General features: G+C 44.8%; 1 non-coding gene across 1 annotated transcript; it reads right to left on the minus strand.

Moving 5' to 3' along the window:
* Nucleotides 1–10,634: 10,634 nt before the first annotated feature.
* On the minus strand, nt 10,635–10,706 carry trnah-gug (transfer RNA histidin (anticodon GUG)). The gene has a single exon. It is a non-coding gene; the product is annotated as a tRNA-His (tRNA).
* Between the last annotated feature and the right edge of the window lie 997 nt (nt 10,707–11,703).

The raw sequence follows: 11,703 nt of genomic DNA on the forward strand, positions 1-11,703 counted from the left end.
CGTTCTTCCTCCAGGCATCGGCTGGTAATGGATTGGTGATGGCTTGTGCCCGAAGCAGCGATTCTTTTCTCTTCAGATGCTGTTTGACGTGCTGTGCTTTTCCAACACGACACTCTGGACTCTGAGCTCCAGCACCTGCAGCCCTCACTTTCGCTTATCTTCGCAGGGGGGATGGTCGAGCTCGGGCACCACCTTGGTAAATCTCCTCTGACCACCCTCCCGTGCAAACACACGTTGCCTGTGGCTGGCGATCAGAACAGAACAAAATTATCCAAAGAAAAGCAGAAATATCTGAACAAAACCAACAGGTCTCGTGGATCTGGGGAGAGATTTTCGAGCCAAACGATCCGCCTTTGGAACGAATGATATGTGTAGGTGGGGCAGGAAGGTGAACGAAGGTGCACAGGGTCTAAAATTATTGAACTTGATGTTGGATACGAAGATTGCATGGTCTCTCAGTAGGAAATGACGTGCCGCTCTTCCAACGTGCGCTTTGCCATGCGGGAGCTCTGCAGCAGACCAAACTGAAATGGAGGCATGGAAACACAGTGGGATGTTACAGTGACAGGGACCTTGAAGCTCAGTACCTTTTCTTGCTTGCAGAAAGAACGTATATTGTACTCACGTTTGTCACCCGCTCTGTTTTTCTCTCCCCGGTCTAGACGATATCACATTGTGAGCCGAAAATGCAGTTTGCTAAATTGAGTGATGGGAAGATAAATCACTGGAACATTACACAGTGAGGAGAACATCGTAATCGAGCAGCATTACACCTCCTGGGATTTCGTGGAATGGTGTCATATGGGAAAGTGCTGGAGGGTCAAGGAGGATTGGACGAGGGTGTACAGAGAGAAATTGTCCTGCATAGTGCCGGTATTCAGCTGTATGGGTTAGTGAAGAAAGGGCAGTAGAATGCATATCATCCTGAGCTTCCTGTTATAAGAAAACACCTCACAATGGAGCAAAACTGCCAAATGATTTTCATTCCAATGCCGACACTAGGTACAGCTTTCAGAAGTCACGTGTTTGCACTGTCAGTCTGTCTCCCCGGGACCAGTCGTACTCACCCACGTTGATTCAGATAGCACAGTTCTTCCTGTGACATTTCCCTTCGAGAATGGAAGGGCAGTTATTTATAACCCGTACTTGGAACGGAATATCTGTATTGCCCAATAAGAATTGCTTAACTCCTTTTTAAAATTACTTGATCCATAACCTTGTATGTCTCCAGTTTGTCCAATCCCTCTTCTTCAGCCCGTACAATATCCTGGCAAATCTCCCCTGCATTGTTTCCAGTGCTGTCGCATCCCTGCTATAATGTGAATTGCATAACTACACACAATAGTCTCGCTAGAGCCGAAAGAACAAGTGAAATAAATGATGCGGAAGTCCACAGAAACTGGTGCTTTTTGAATAAAGTTTATTTTCCTCAATGTTGCCCTGTGCCCTTTTCCTGAGCCTGATGTTCCAAAAATCGCAGGTCCATGTCAGTAAAAGCTGCAACCTGAGGATTGATCTCACAACCGCGGTATCGAAATGGATCAACTGGTTTGAAGGTCCCGATGGTGAGACTTACGCATGGCCACCCAGCAACAGTGAGCGCAGCAACACAGGCTGAACGGGGTCAATGTGAAAGTGATTGTAAGGGAAATGGGAGGGGGAACTTAAAGGTGGTAAGTGATTGCGGGAGGGAGGGAATTCTCTGAGAATGGGTGAGTCTGAATCCTTAAATATGAATCGCAGAGATGTGTGTGAGAGAGTGGGTTTGATGGGGGGAAATCGTAATCTCTGAGAATGCTTTCATGTAAAATCAACTAATTCCTTTCCGTGTTTCTTCAGCATGAGTCACAAGGAGGAAAATGCAGTGACTCGGATTCTAACGAGCTTACTGCGGCCACAATGCAGAATATTTTAAGAATTAAACAATCACTGAGTCATGAGGAGACACGCTTTTAAAACAGTGAAATTCACAGTGACAGAGGGTATGTTAGGAAGAGTAGCAGATGCACAACAGGAATATTAGGCGAGCGATAGCAGACATGTGGGAATTCAGAATTAGCTGAATCTTTAAATTCGATATCCCCAGACGCTGTGGTGGTTCCATCGAGGACAGCATGTTGAAGACTGAGTTTGATAGATTTCTAGAAACAACAAGGTTCAGGGGGTAGTGCGGGATATTAGTGTAATGTATGTTTAAATAACAGTGTGTTAATAACAGTTTTTTCACCAACTTCCCCACACAAGGAGGTACCCATTGCTGTAGTCAGTCACATAACCCCAGTTCTGAGAACCGTTATCAGACAAACTTCGTGGAGGAGCCACGAATACCAAACCGGAAGTGGGGGTGGAAATGAGCACGTGAAGCTATTCTATGGCACCAGTGACATGACTGGTAAAGGTGCAGTCATAGAGTCATAGAGTTATAGAGATGTACAGCATGGAAACAGACTCTTTGGTCCAACCCGTCCATGCTGATCAGATATTCCAACCCAATCTTGTCCCACCTGCAAGCACCCGGCCGATATCTCTCCAAACCCTTCTTATTCACATACCCATCCAAATGCCTTTGAAATGTTGCAATTGTACCAGCCTCCATCACTTCCTCTGGCCGCTCATTCCATACACGCATCACCCTCTGTGTGAAAAAGAAAACCTTTAGGTTTCTTTTATATGTTTCCATTCTCAACCTAAATCTATGCCCTCTCGTTCTGGACTCCCCGAAACAGGTAAAAGACTTTGTCTATTTATCCAAGCGCGTGAAATGCTGAGGCTGGGAGTGCTTCTGGTCAAAGGCGAGGTGGAAGGGCATATTAGTCTCAATTTATTATATTGTTAAAATTCAGCAGCAGCATTAACCCGCACTGAGGGTTGGCTCAGAGAAAGCGTGCTGGAGCCTTAAGAGAGAGGTCGATGTATTGAAAGCATTCTAAGAGATTTTCCTCAACAAAGCGGTATTTTGTTACTTTTACAGGAAGAACTGCTTTTGCTCACATCGTCTCCACACCATTCTCTTGCTCCAGTAAACATTCCAATCCAGCGTACATTGCTTCCATTCCAACACAGAAACACGTCCTATTCTCTCTCCATTTGGAATAACCTGATTTGACAATGTCATTCTTTGAATGGAGAAATGCAGCAGGGAGTTGTTAGTGCAGCGTCGATGTATTGGGCTAGTAATCTTTGGAGACTGGAATGCGGCAGCTGCTGTTACTTAAATTCGATGAGTAAAATCTGGAAAATACACCCAATCTCAGCAACAGAGACAATAACTTTATATTGCTGAAAACTCATTTATTCATGTTCCTTCGAAAGGGAAATCTGCCGACCATAACGAGTCCTGTCAACATGTGACTCCAGACCCACAAAAATGTAGTCCACCCATGAATGCCCTCTGACTCAGTTCAAGGTGAATTAAGAATGAACAACAAATGCTCTTCAGATCAAGGATAACAACATTCCATGGGAGAATAAGGAAGAATAAAAATACATGGACAACAGGGAAAATGGGAATCGTGTCTGTGTGGACTCGAATTCAACTGATTATCAAAATAAATAGACACAAGGATATCCACGGCGCCAAGAAGTTAGGGCCATGGGGTGACTGCAGGAAGGGATTCAATTGCCTGCTTAGGTGTAAACTCACTTGCTCAGTCACAATGCGCACAGGTCATTCACAACTTCCATATGTGAGAACTGATCCCTCAGGAGACCAATTGACAGAGTCAACAGTGAGTTTACAAATGACAGCAGGAGATCGAAACTGCTGTTATTGCAGCTGTTCATCCCAACCAGCAATGAACCCTGTTTGGATGCGTGTTTCAAGTGGAGTTCCATTGTTTTCTGATGTAGATCCGTGATGTAGACTTAGTTGCAGGAGCCAAAATTCAGAAGTTTGCTGATGATGCAACAATTGGTCGTGCAGTTGACTATGACGACGAATGTCAGAGATTGCAAGGAAGTATCAATCTGGTGGAAAGGAAAATGGCGAATGAAATTGAATCCAGACCAAGAAGTGTTAACGAAATTAGGGAGAAGAAATAATAGCAGTGAGTATTCTGTGTGGTGCAGACAGACAAAGAGATCTTGGCGTGGACATTCATGATCGCTGAAGATCAATGGACAGGGGAATCAGTTGGATGGACGTGCGTACTGTCGATGCTGGAGATCACAGTCAAGATTAGAGTGGTGCTGAAGAAGCACAGCAGGTCAGGCAGCACACATGTAGCAGAAACAAAAGACGTTTTGGGCAAAAGGCTTTCATCAGGAATAAGGCTGGGAGTCTCGAGGTTGGAGAGATACATGGGAGGGTTGGGGCTTGGGAGAATTTAGCTGAGAGTGCAATAGGAGGATGGAGGTGGGGATAAGAGTGTTCGTTCGGAGAAGAGGGTGGAGCGGATCGGTATGAAGGAAGATAGACAGGTGGGGCAGGTCAGTAGTACAGTGCCAAGCTGGAAGGTTGGAGCGAGTGTAAGGTGTGTGGCGGGGTGGGGAATAAGGAAACTGGTGAAATCCACATTGATGCCATGGGGTTGAAGTGTCATGAGGCAGAAGATGAGACGTTCTTCCTCCAGGCGTTGGGTGGTGAGGAAGTGGCTGTGGAGGAGTCTGAAAACCTGCATGTACCCCGGAAAGTGGCGGGGAGGAGTTGAAGTGTTCGGTCACGGGGCGTTGGGATTGATTGTTGCCAGTCTCCTGGAGATGGTCTCTGAAGCGCTCTGTGAGAAGATGGCCGGTGGCCCCACTGTAGAGGAGACTGCATCGGGAGCAACGGATGCAATAAATGACGTGTGTGGAAGTGCAGGTGAAACTTTGATGGATGTGAAAGGCTTCTTTGGGGCATTGGGCAGAGGTGGAGTGTGTGTGGGCGCAGGTTTTTCAATTCCTGTGGTGGCAGAGAAGGTGCCAGGAGGGGAGGGTGGATCATTGGAGGGCGGGGACTTGACAAGGTAGTCGTGGAGAGACCGGTCTTTGCGGAAAGTGGATAGGGGTGGGAGGGAAAAAAATATCCCTGGAGGTCTGTGTTACTGATATTTTTAACAAACCCACTGACAACCACAGATATGTGGATTCCATCTCCTCCCACCCCACCTCCTGCACAAATGCTTTTCTGTGTTCCTAACTCCTCTGCCTCCTCTGCATCTGCTCCCAGAGGACCAGTTCCACCACAGAACACACCAGAAGGCCTCCTTCATTTAAGATCGGAAATTCCCCTCCCATGTGTTTGAAGATGCTCTGTAATGCATCTCATCCATATCCCGCACTCCATCCATGAACCCCACATCTCCAAACACAACATGGACGGAACAAGGACAGAACAAATTCCACACCTTTCATTGCACCAACCTCCACATAAATCACATCATCTGCCGACATTTTAGCCACGTCTAAATTGGCCCCAGCACCAGGGATATATTTCCTTCCCCAAACCTATTCGATTTCCACAAACACCTTTCCCTCCGCGACTACTTAGTCATGTCCACGCCCTCAAATGACCCACCATTCGCTCCCTGCACCTTCCTCTGCCACCACAGGAATTGCAAATCCTGCACGAACATCTCCCCCCTCACCTCTATCCAAGGCTCCAATGGAGCCTTCCACATCCATCAAAGGTTCACCCGCACTCCCACACGTGTTATTTGTTGTATCTGCTGCTCCAGATGCGGTCGCCTCCAAATTGGGGATGTCTTCTGACAGAGCACTTCAGAGAACATCTCAGGACAACTGCAAGCTTCAACTCCACTGACGCATGGCCAAACATTTCGACTCCCTCTCCCACGGACATGTAGGCCCTGAGCCACCTTAATCACCACTCCCTCACCATCCGATGCCTGGAGGAAAAACGCCTCATCGTCTTTCTCGGGACCATTCAACCCCATGACATCAATGTGGACTTCATCAGTTTCCTCATCCCCACTCCCTCATCTTCCGCCAGTTCTAACCTTCCCGTTAGAACAAAAGATGCGGAGGGGAACTGTATAATCACATAAAAATATTTATAAACGTTCATTATTCATAGGATCTTGACAGGTTAGGTACAGGCATGTGGTTTACCCTCTGGTATGAGGAGACCACCAGAGTACATGAACTCAGAATTAGATATTACCTATTTAATTCAGAAATGAGGAGTCATTTCTTTGCTCAGGGACCAGTGAATCGGTGGAACACTTTACTAAAACTGTTGTTGAGGCTGAGTTGTGTATTTTCAAACTGTGCCAGACTGATATTTAACCAGAAAGACGATGAAGCTCTGTCGAGGTAAGGTATGAGAATGGAGTTGAAGATTATCAGATCAGCCATGAGTTCGCTGAATGGTGGAGCAGTCTCGATGGGCTGAATATCCGACTTCCAATGCTATATCATTTGGTTTAACTCAATATTTTATTGATAAGTTTAGAATTCTGAGGGGATGGGATGATGTGAAAGTAAAGTTTATCAAACTGAGCAGACAGATCAGGAACTCGGCTCATAAACTGATGAACAAGGAATGTGCTGTGGCCTGGAGACAACAAATGGCACTGGTCAGACCACAAACGGATATGTGCAGAAGGTGTGATTGCTAAAGAAAATTCGTGGATCAAATGTTGTTGGCAATTTGGTGATCACGCTGGATGATAGATTGCGGTATGATCCACACAGCAGTAGTTTGTGAAAGAATGAAAGGTTCGTTTCATAGGAGAAGTTTTCTGCAGTTCCAATTCCAATTGACTGTTTGAAATACTGATCAGAACTTTGTGTGGAGTGTTGCATTAAAATTCACAATCCCACTGGATAAACTATTGCACCCGATCTCTCCTTATTTGTTTTGCTTTCATTCAATATAAATTCATAGAACGTCAAGATGGAATGAAAGTAGGAAAGTAACGTTGCACTCCTTTTCATTATCTCAATTTAACTTACAACAAAAACAAATTGGTGTATTTCTACTTTGATATGATATCGATTTATCACTAATCTCTGGTGAAACGAAGGGCATGGGCAAGAATCTCCATCCAGTGTATACTAAAGATGCAAGGCACAAAGGGAAACCACAGCTGCGTTTGATAGAAGCAACAGCCAGAGTAGGATTCAAATCCACACGTGCACAGTGACAGAGCCTTAACGTCTGGGCCGCGAAACCCATGGCAAAGGGTCTCACATGTGACCACATCAAGATTACATCTGGTGCACCTAGGGGATAAGACATTCCCTGAGCTGAATCGAATCGAACCTTTATTTTTCTGCTTTCAGTGGAATAATAATACCAGCAAAATCGAAGGAGTTGACCTCGTCCTTGGAAGGAATACCTGTCATTGATTCATTCCGAGTCAGAACTGTCTCAGAATGAACCAGCTAACATGAAATTCCCGTCACATTCACACGCACATTTAGTCTTGACGCATAATTTCTTCAGACAGTTTCTCTCTCACGTGAAGACTTATATATGGAGTGGGAAGTGAAGGCGATGTTTTAGCACGATGGTCTTTCTCACATGGCTGAACCTGAACTGGGTAAAATTCCCGGAAATGCAGTTTTGTTTGTTTAATTTTATTTTTTTTTGCTGCAACTTCACTCTGTTCATTGCAATGATCGGAAGTGAATTTGATTTATGTGATTGGAACGTTAAGTGTTGCATTCAATTTTGCTCCTAATTTATTTCAGCTTAAAGAAAATACTGAGGAGAGAAACAGAAGGTTAAACTACAAAGCAAGATGCCAGTTTTGATGCTCAGTTACTTTGGTAGATTTCAGTGGTTGTCAAGTGAACCCAACATCATGGCGACTGTCCTCCCACCTTTAAGCCATGGGATGAAAGCAAGAAATCGATCTCCAAGAGACGGGTCACTTCCTGTACATTATGGAATAGCTTTCCTTGACAATATACAAAATCTGGTCAGTTCCATTTATAATGCTTCATGTGGAATATTAATAGACATCTTTCAAAACTCTGAGGTTTTTTTTGCTGAATCTTACTCAGCTGCATACGTTTCCGATATTTCTTTGCATCTGAAGTCGTCCAAATTAGACATTGTTTCCTCGCACCTTCTAACCCCTACACCCCACTTTTACACTTTTAACTGGCCACAGGGTGTCCCTCTCCTGGTGAAACTCACTACTTGTGCGTCTCTAAATGTGCCTTTCCAAATATTTTGGAAACGGATTCTCTGAGTGACAGAAATTCTGCTCCCATCATTTCTTTGTCCTACATCGATGGTTTTGAAAGCCTGACGTTCAGAAATATACGAACTTGAAAGAGTGAATTTACCACCTATTTACTCTCTCCAAACCTAAAATACTCAGGAAAACTTCCATTCGGTTTTCCTTGGTTCAGTGTCAAATTTTTCAACACACGAATAAATAAAATTCCATCCCCACTATAAACGCCGTCAGCATCGTCTCTAATGTCGTAGCAACCCAGTAAACGCTGGCAGTGTCCTCTCTGATAGAATCACAGATTCCCTACAAGGCAGAAAGTACAGTTCAGCCAATCGAGTCTGTAGGGACATTCTGAACAGCATCTCAACCAGATCTATCTCCCGTCTCTATCCCCGCAGGCCCCTGGCTTGTGATTTCAAATAAACCTGCTGGAATAAAACCTAACATCGTGTGACTGCTGACCTTATCGCTGTGTTACCCATGGCTAACTCACTTAACTTACTGAATTCACTCTCTGGACACATCAGCGCAATTTAACATGACCAATCTACCTAACTTACAGACTTAAAAGCAGTTTGAACCACTGAGCAAATGTACCATCACATTGAACACGATCTGTATCATTTACACACTGGTAACAGCCGAGTGAACGCAAGCTGCGCCCATCAACCGGAATTCAATGCACTCAAACGTGGTTCTGCGCTGTACAACCTCATTCGTTCTGCTGGAAATGTTTCTGCACTCAGGTCTGAATGGATTTACTCTGCTTTCGGCCTCAGATTCCTGCTGTAAAATAAACAAATTAGTCAGGAACAACTCTATAAAATGGTTTTCATTGCAACACAAACACAATGTGCAGTGTGCTGAAGTTACGTGTTTGCACTTTCACTGACACTCTCTCTCCCCAGGAGCTACAGTCCTTCCCCAGCTGATTCAGACAGCACTGTCTTTCCTGTGACATATCCAATCGAGAATGGAAGGCCAAGCATGAGGGATACTAACCACGATACTATGGAGGACAACATCGAAGGAGGCCCTTCAGCCTGTTGTGGCTGCACTTGTCCAACGCAACTGCTTAACGACCTGAATCAAGTCTTCCATTGTTTAGCCCACAGTCTTATATGTTTGGGAACGGCAAATTAGCATGTCAATTATTTTCAGGTTGGAAGGGTTTCCACCTCTCTGACCCTTTCCGCACATCGACTCAAAACTTTCTGCCTTTTCCCGAAATCTCTTGGCCCCAGTGTTCGATCCCTCCATCAATAACAAACGCTTCTTTCAGTCTATCCTATCCATATCCCTCATTATTTTCTACATTTCAGTCGTGTCTTCTCCAATCTCCTCTGCTCGGTGACAAACTACCCCAGCCTGTCCAATCTCTCCTCATAACTGAAACTCTTCAGCCCAGACAATATCCCATTGAATCTGTCCTGCAATGTTTCCATTGCGATCACATCATTGCTATATTGTGAATTGTAGAACTGCACACAGTAATCTAGCTAGAGCCGAATTAACCTTTTTATTCCCTATTCTGTTACAGTATGAGGGCGTCGCTGGCTCGGCAGTATTGATTGCGATCCCTAATTGCACAGCGGGCAGTTGAGACTCAACCATATTGCAGTGGGTCTGGAGTCACCTGGAGGCCCGAACAGGTAAGAATAGCATTTTCCTTCCTCAAAGGACGTCAGTAAACCCGATGGTTTTGTTTTTTCAACAATTGACCATGGATTTATAGGTGTTATTAGATTCGTAATTCCGGATATTTATTGAATCTCAATTCTAACATCTGGCATGGTTGGAGTCAAACCCGGGTCCCTACTCCATTTGCATGTTGTCTGAGTTAACAGTCCAGTGGTAATAGAGCTCAGCCATTGCAGAAAACCCGTGAAACTAATCTTTCTCAATGACGTCGCTTTTCCTCGAGATCGTAATGTGTCATTTTCCTGAGCTTGACCCCCAATAATCGCAAGTCCATATCAGTAAAAGCTGCTACATGAGGATTGGCCTCACAACAGCGGTAACCAAATGGATCAACTGGTCTGCAGGTCCCGATGGTGGGGTTGGGGCACGTTCATCCAGCAACAGTGACCGCAGCAGCACAGAGTGAACAGTACCAATGTGAGAGTCAGTATTAGATTCTGCAGTGCCTTAATGAAATAGGAAATGACTCCACAACCACATGATGAAAGAGCAGCGTTCCGAAAACTAGTGCTCAGTTAAACCTGTTAGACTCTAACCTGGTGTTATGTTTTTTTTATCTTTGTACACCATAGTCCAACACCGGCATCTCTAAATTAATGAAATGGGGATGTGGGACGGAAAGTTCAGTTAGTGATCGAAGGAGGGAGAGAAATCTCTGAGAACGGGTGGATTTGAATTTTGACATATAAAACACAGAGATGTGAGCAAGCAGAATTTGAAGGGAAATTTGGAGAAAATTACCATGTTAAAACAACTGATTCCTTTGTGTTTCACAAAATCTCGGGCAGATAGAGCGATTACTGCCGTGACTCGGATTCGAACCGAGGTTACTGCGGCCACAACGCAGAGTACTAACCACTATACGATCACGGCATTCCACAGACGCACACGCTGACTGCGTGCAACAAGTACAGTATTATAGGAAATGTTAGGCAGCGTACCAAATGCACAATATCAGTGCAAGGGAACAGTGGCAGATCTGTGGGAACTCAGAATGGGCTGACCGCTTAATATCGGTTCTCCCAGAGGCTGTGGTGATTCCATCATTAATATGCTGAAGGCTGAGATAAATAGATTTCTCCAAAACAACAAAAACTCCGGGGACAGTGCAGGTGTTGTTGAAATGTATGCTTCAATAGTAATGCAGTTTAACATCGGCTATTTCACCAGTTTCCCCACACAAGGCAGTAACCACTGCTGCCACATAGTCCCAATTCCCCACCCCAGGATCAGAGGAACTGAGTGGCGCAGTCGCAAAGATCCAACTGGAAGTCGGGATGGGAATGCGGTCGCACAGATACTCGAGGACTCCACTGACACAACCGGTGAATGCACAGCATTTCTATGACGGTTTAGAGACGCAAGCAATTCCGAGGTTGGGAGTGCTCCTGGTCAAAGGCGGGGCAGAAGGATAATTTTTTTCTCATTTATAACAATCTACAGTGCATCTTGCTGAGACAGCTGAGTGCCACAACTGGAGCGTGGGCGGCTGGTTTGAAGTTTGAACTTGCTTCACTGTCACCAACTTGCCTGGAATGAATTGCTTTCACTATTTTTCTTTCCAATTGTTTAATATCTCCCTGCAGTCTGCGGCTTTCTTCCTCATAGTTAATTGCATGACTAACTGTTGTATGATCCGCACACTGCTAAATCACGGCCACTACAAGTAAATATGAGTCATTGATCTATATGAGAAAACAGTGGAACTCACTGCAGGCATGCTTTGTCGGTTTGCAGGCGACGCCAGAATTGTAGACAATGAGGAAGATTATCTAAGTTTCAAAAGGATCTTAATCCAATGAGTCGTTGGACTGAAAAATGTAACATGGAGTGCAATCTGGATAAATGGAAGGTATTGCATTTTGGTACA

Source organism: Chiloscyllium plagiosum, unplaced genomic scaffold (genome assembly GCF_037043375.1).
Source record: "Chiloscyllium plagiosum isolate Xiang-an unplaced genomic scaffold, Cpla_swu_hap1 HiC_scaffold_14, whole genome shotgun sequence".
Lineage (NCBI taxonomy): Eukaryota > Metazoa > Chordata > Chondrichthyes > Orectolobiformes > Hemiscylliidae > Chiloscyllium > Chiloscyllium plagiosum.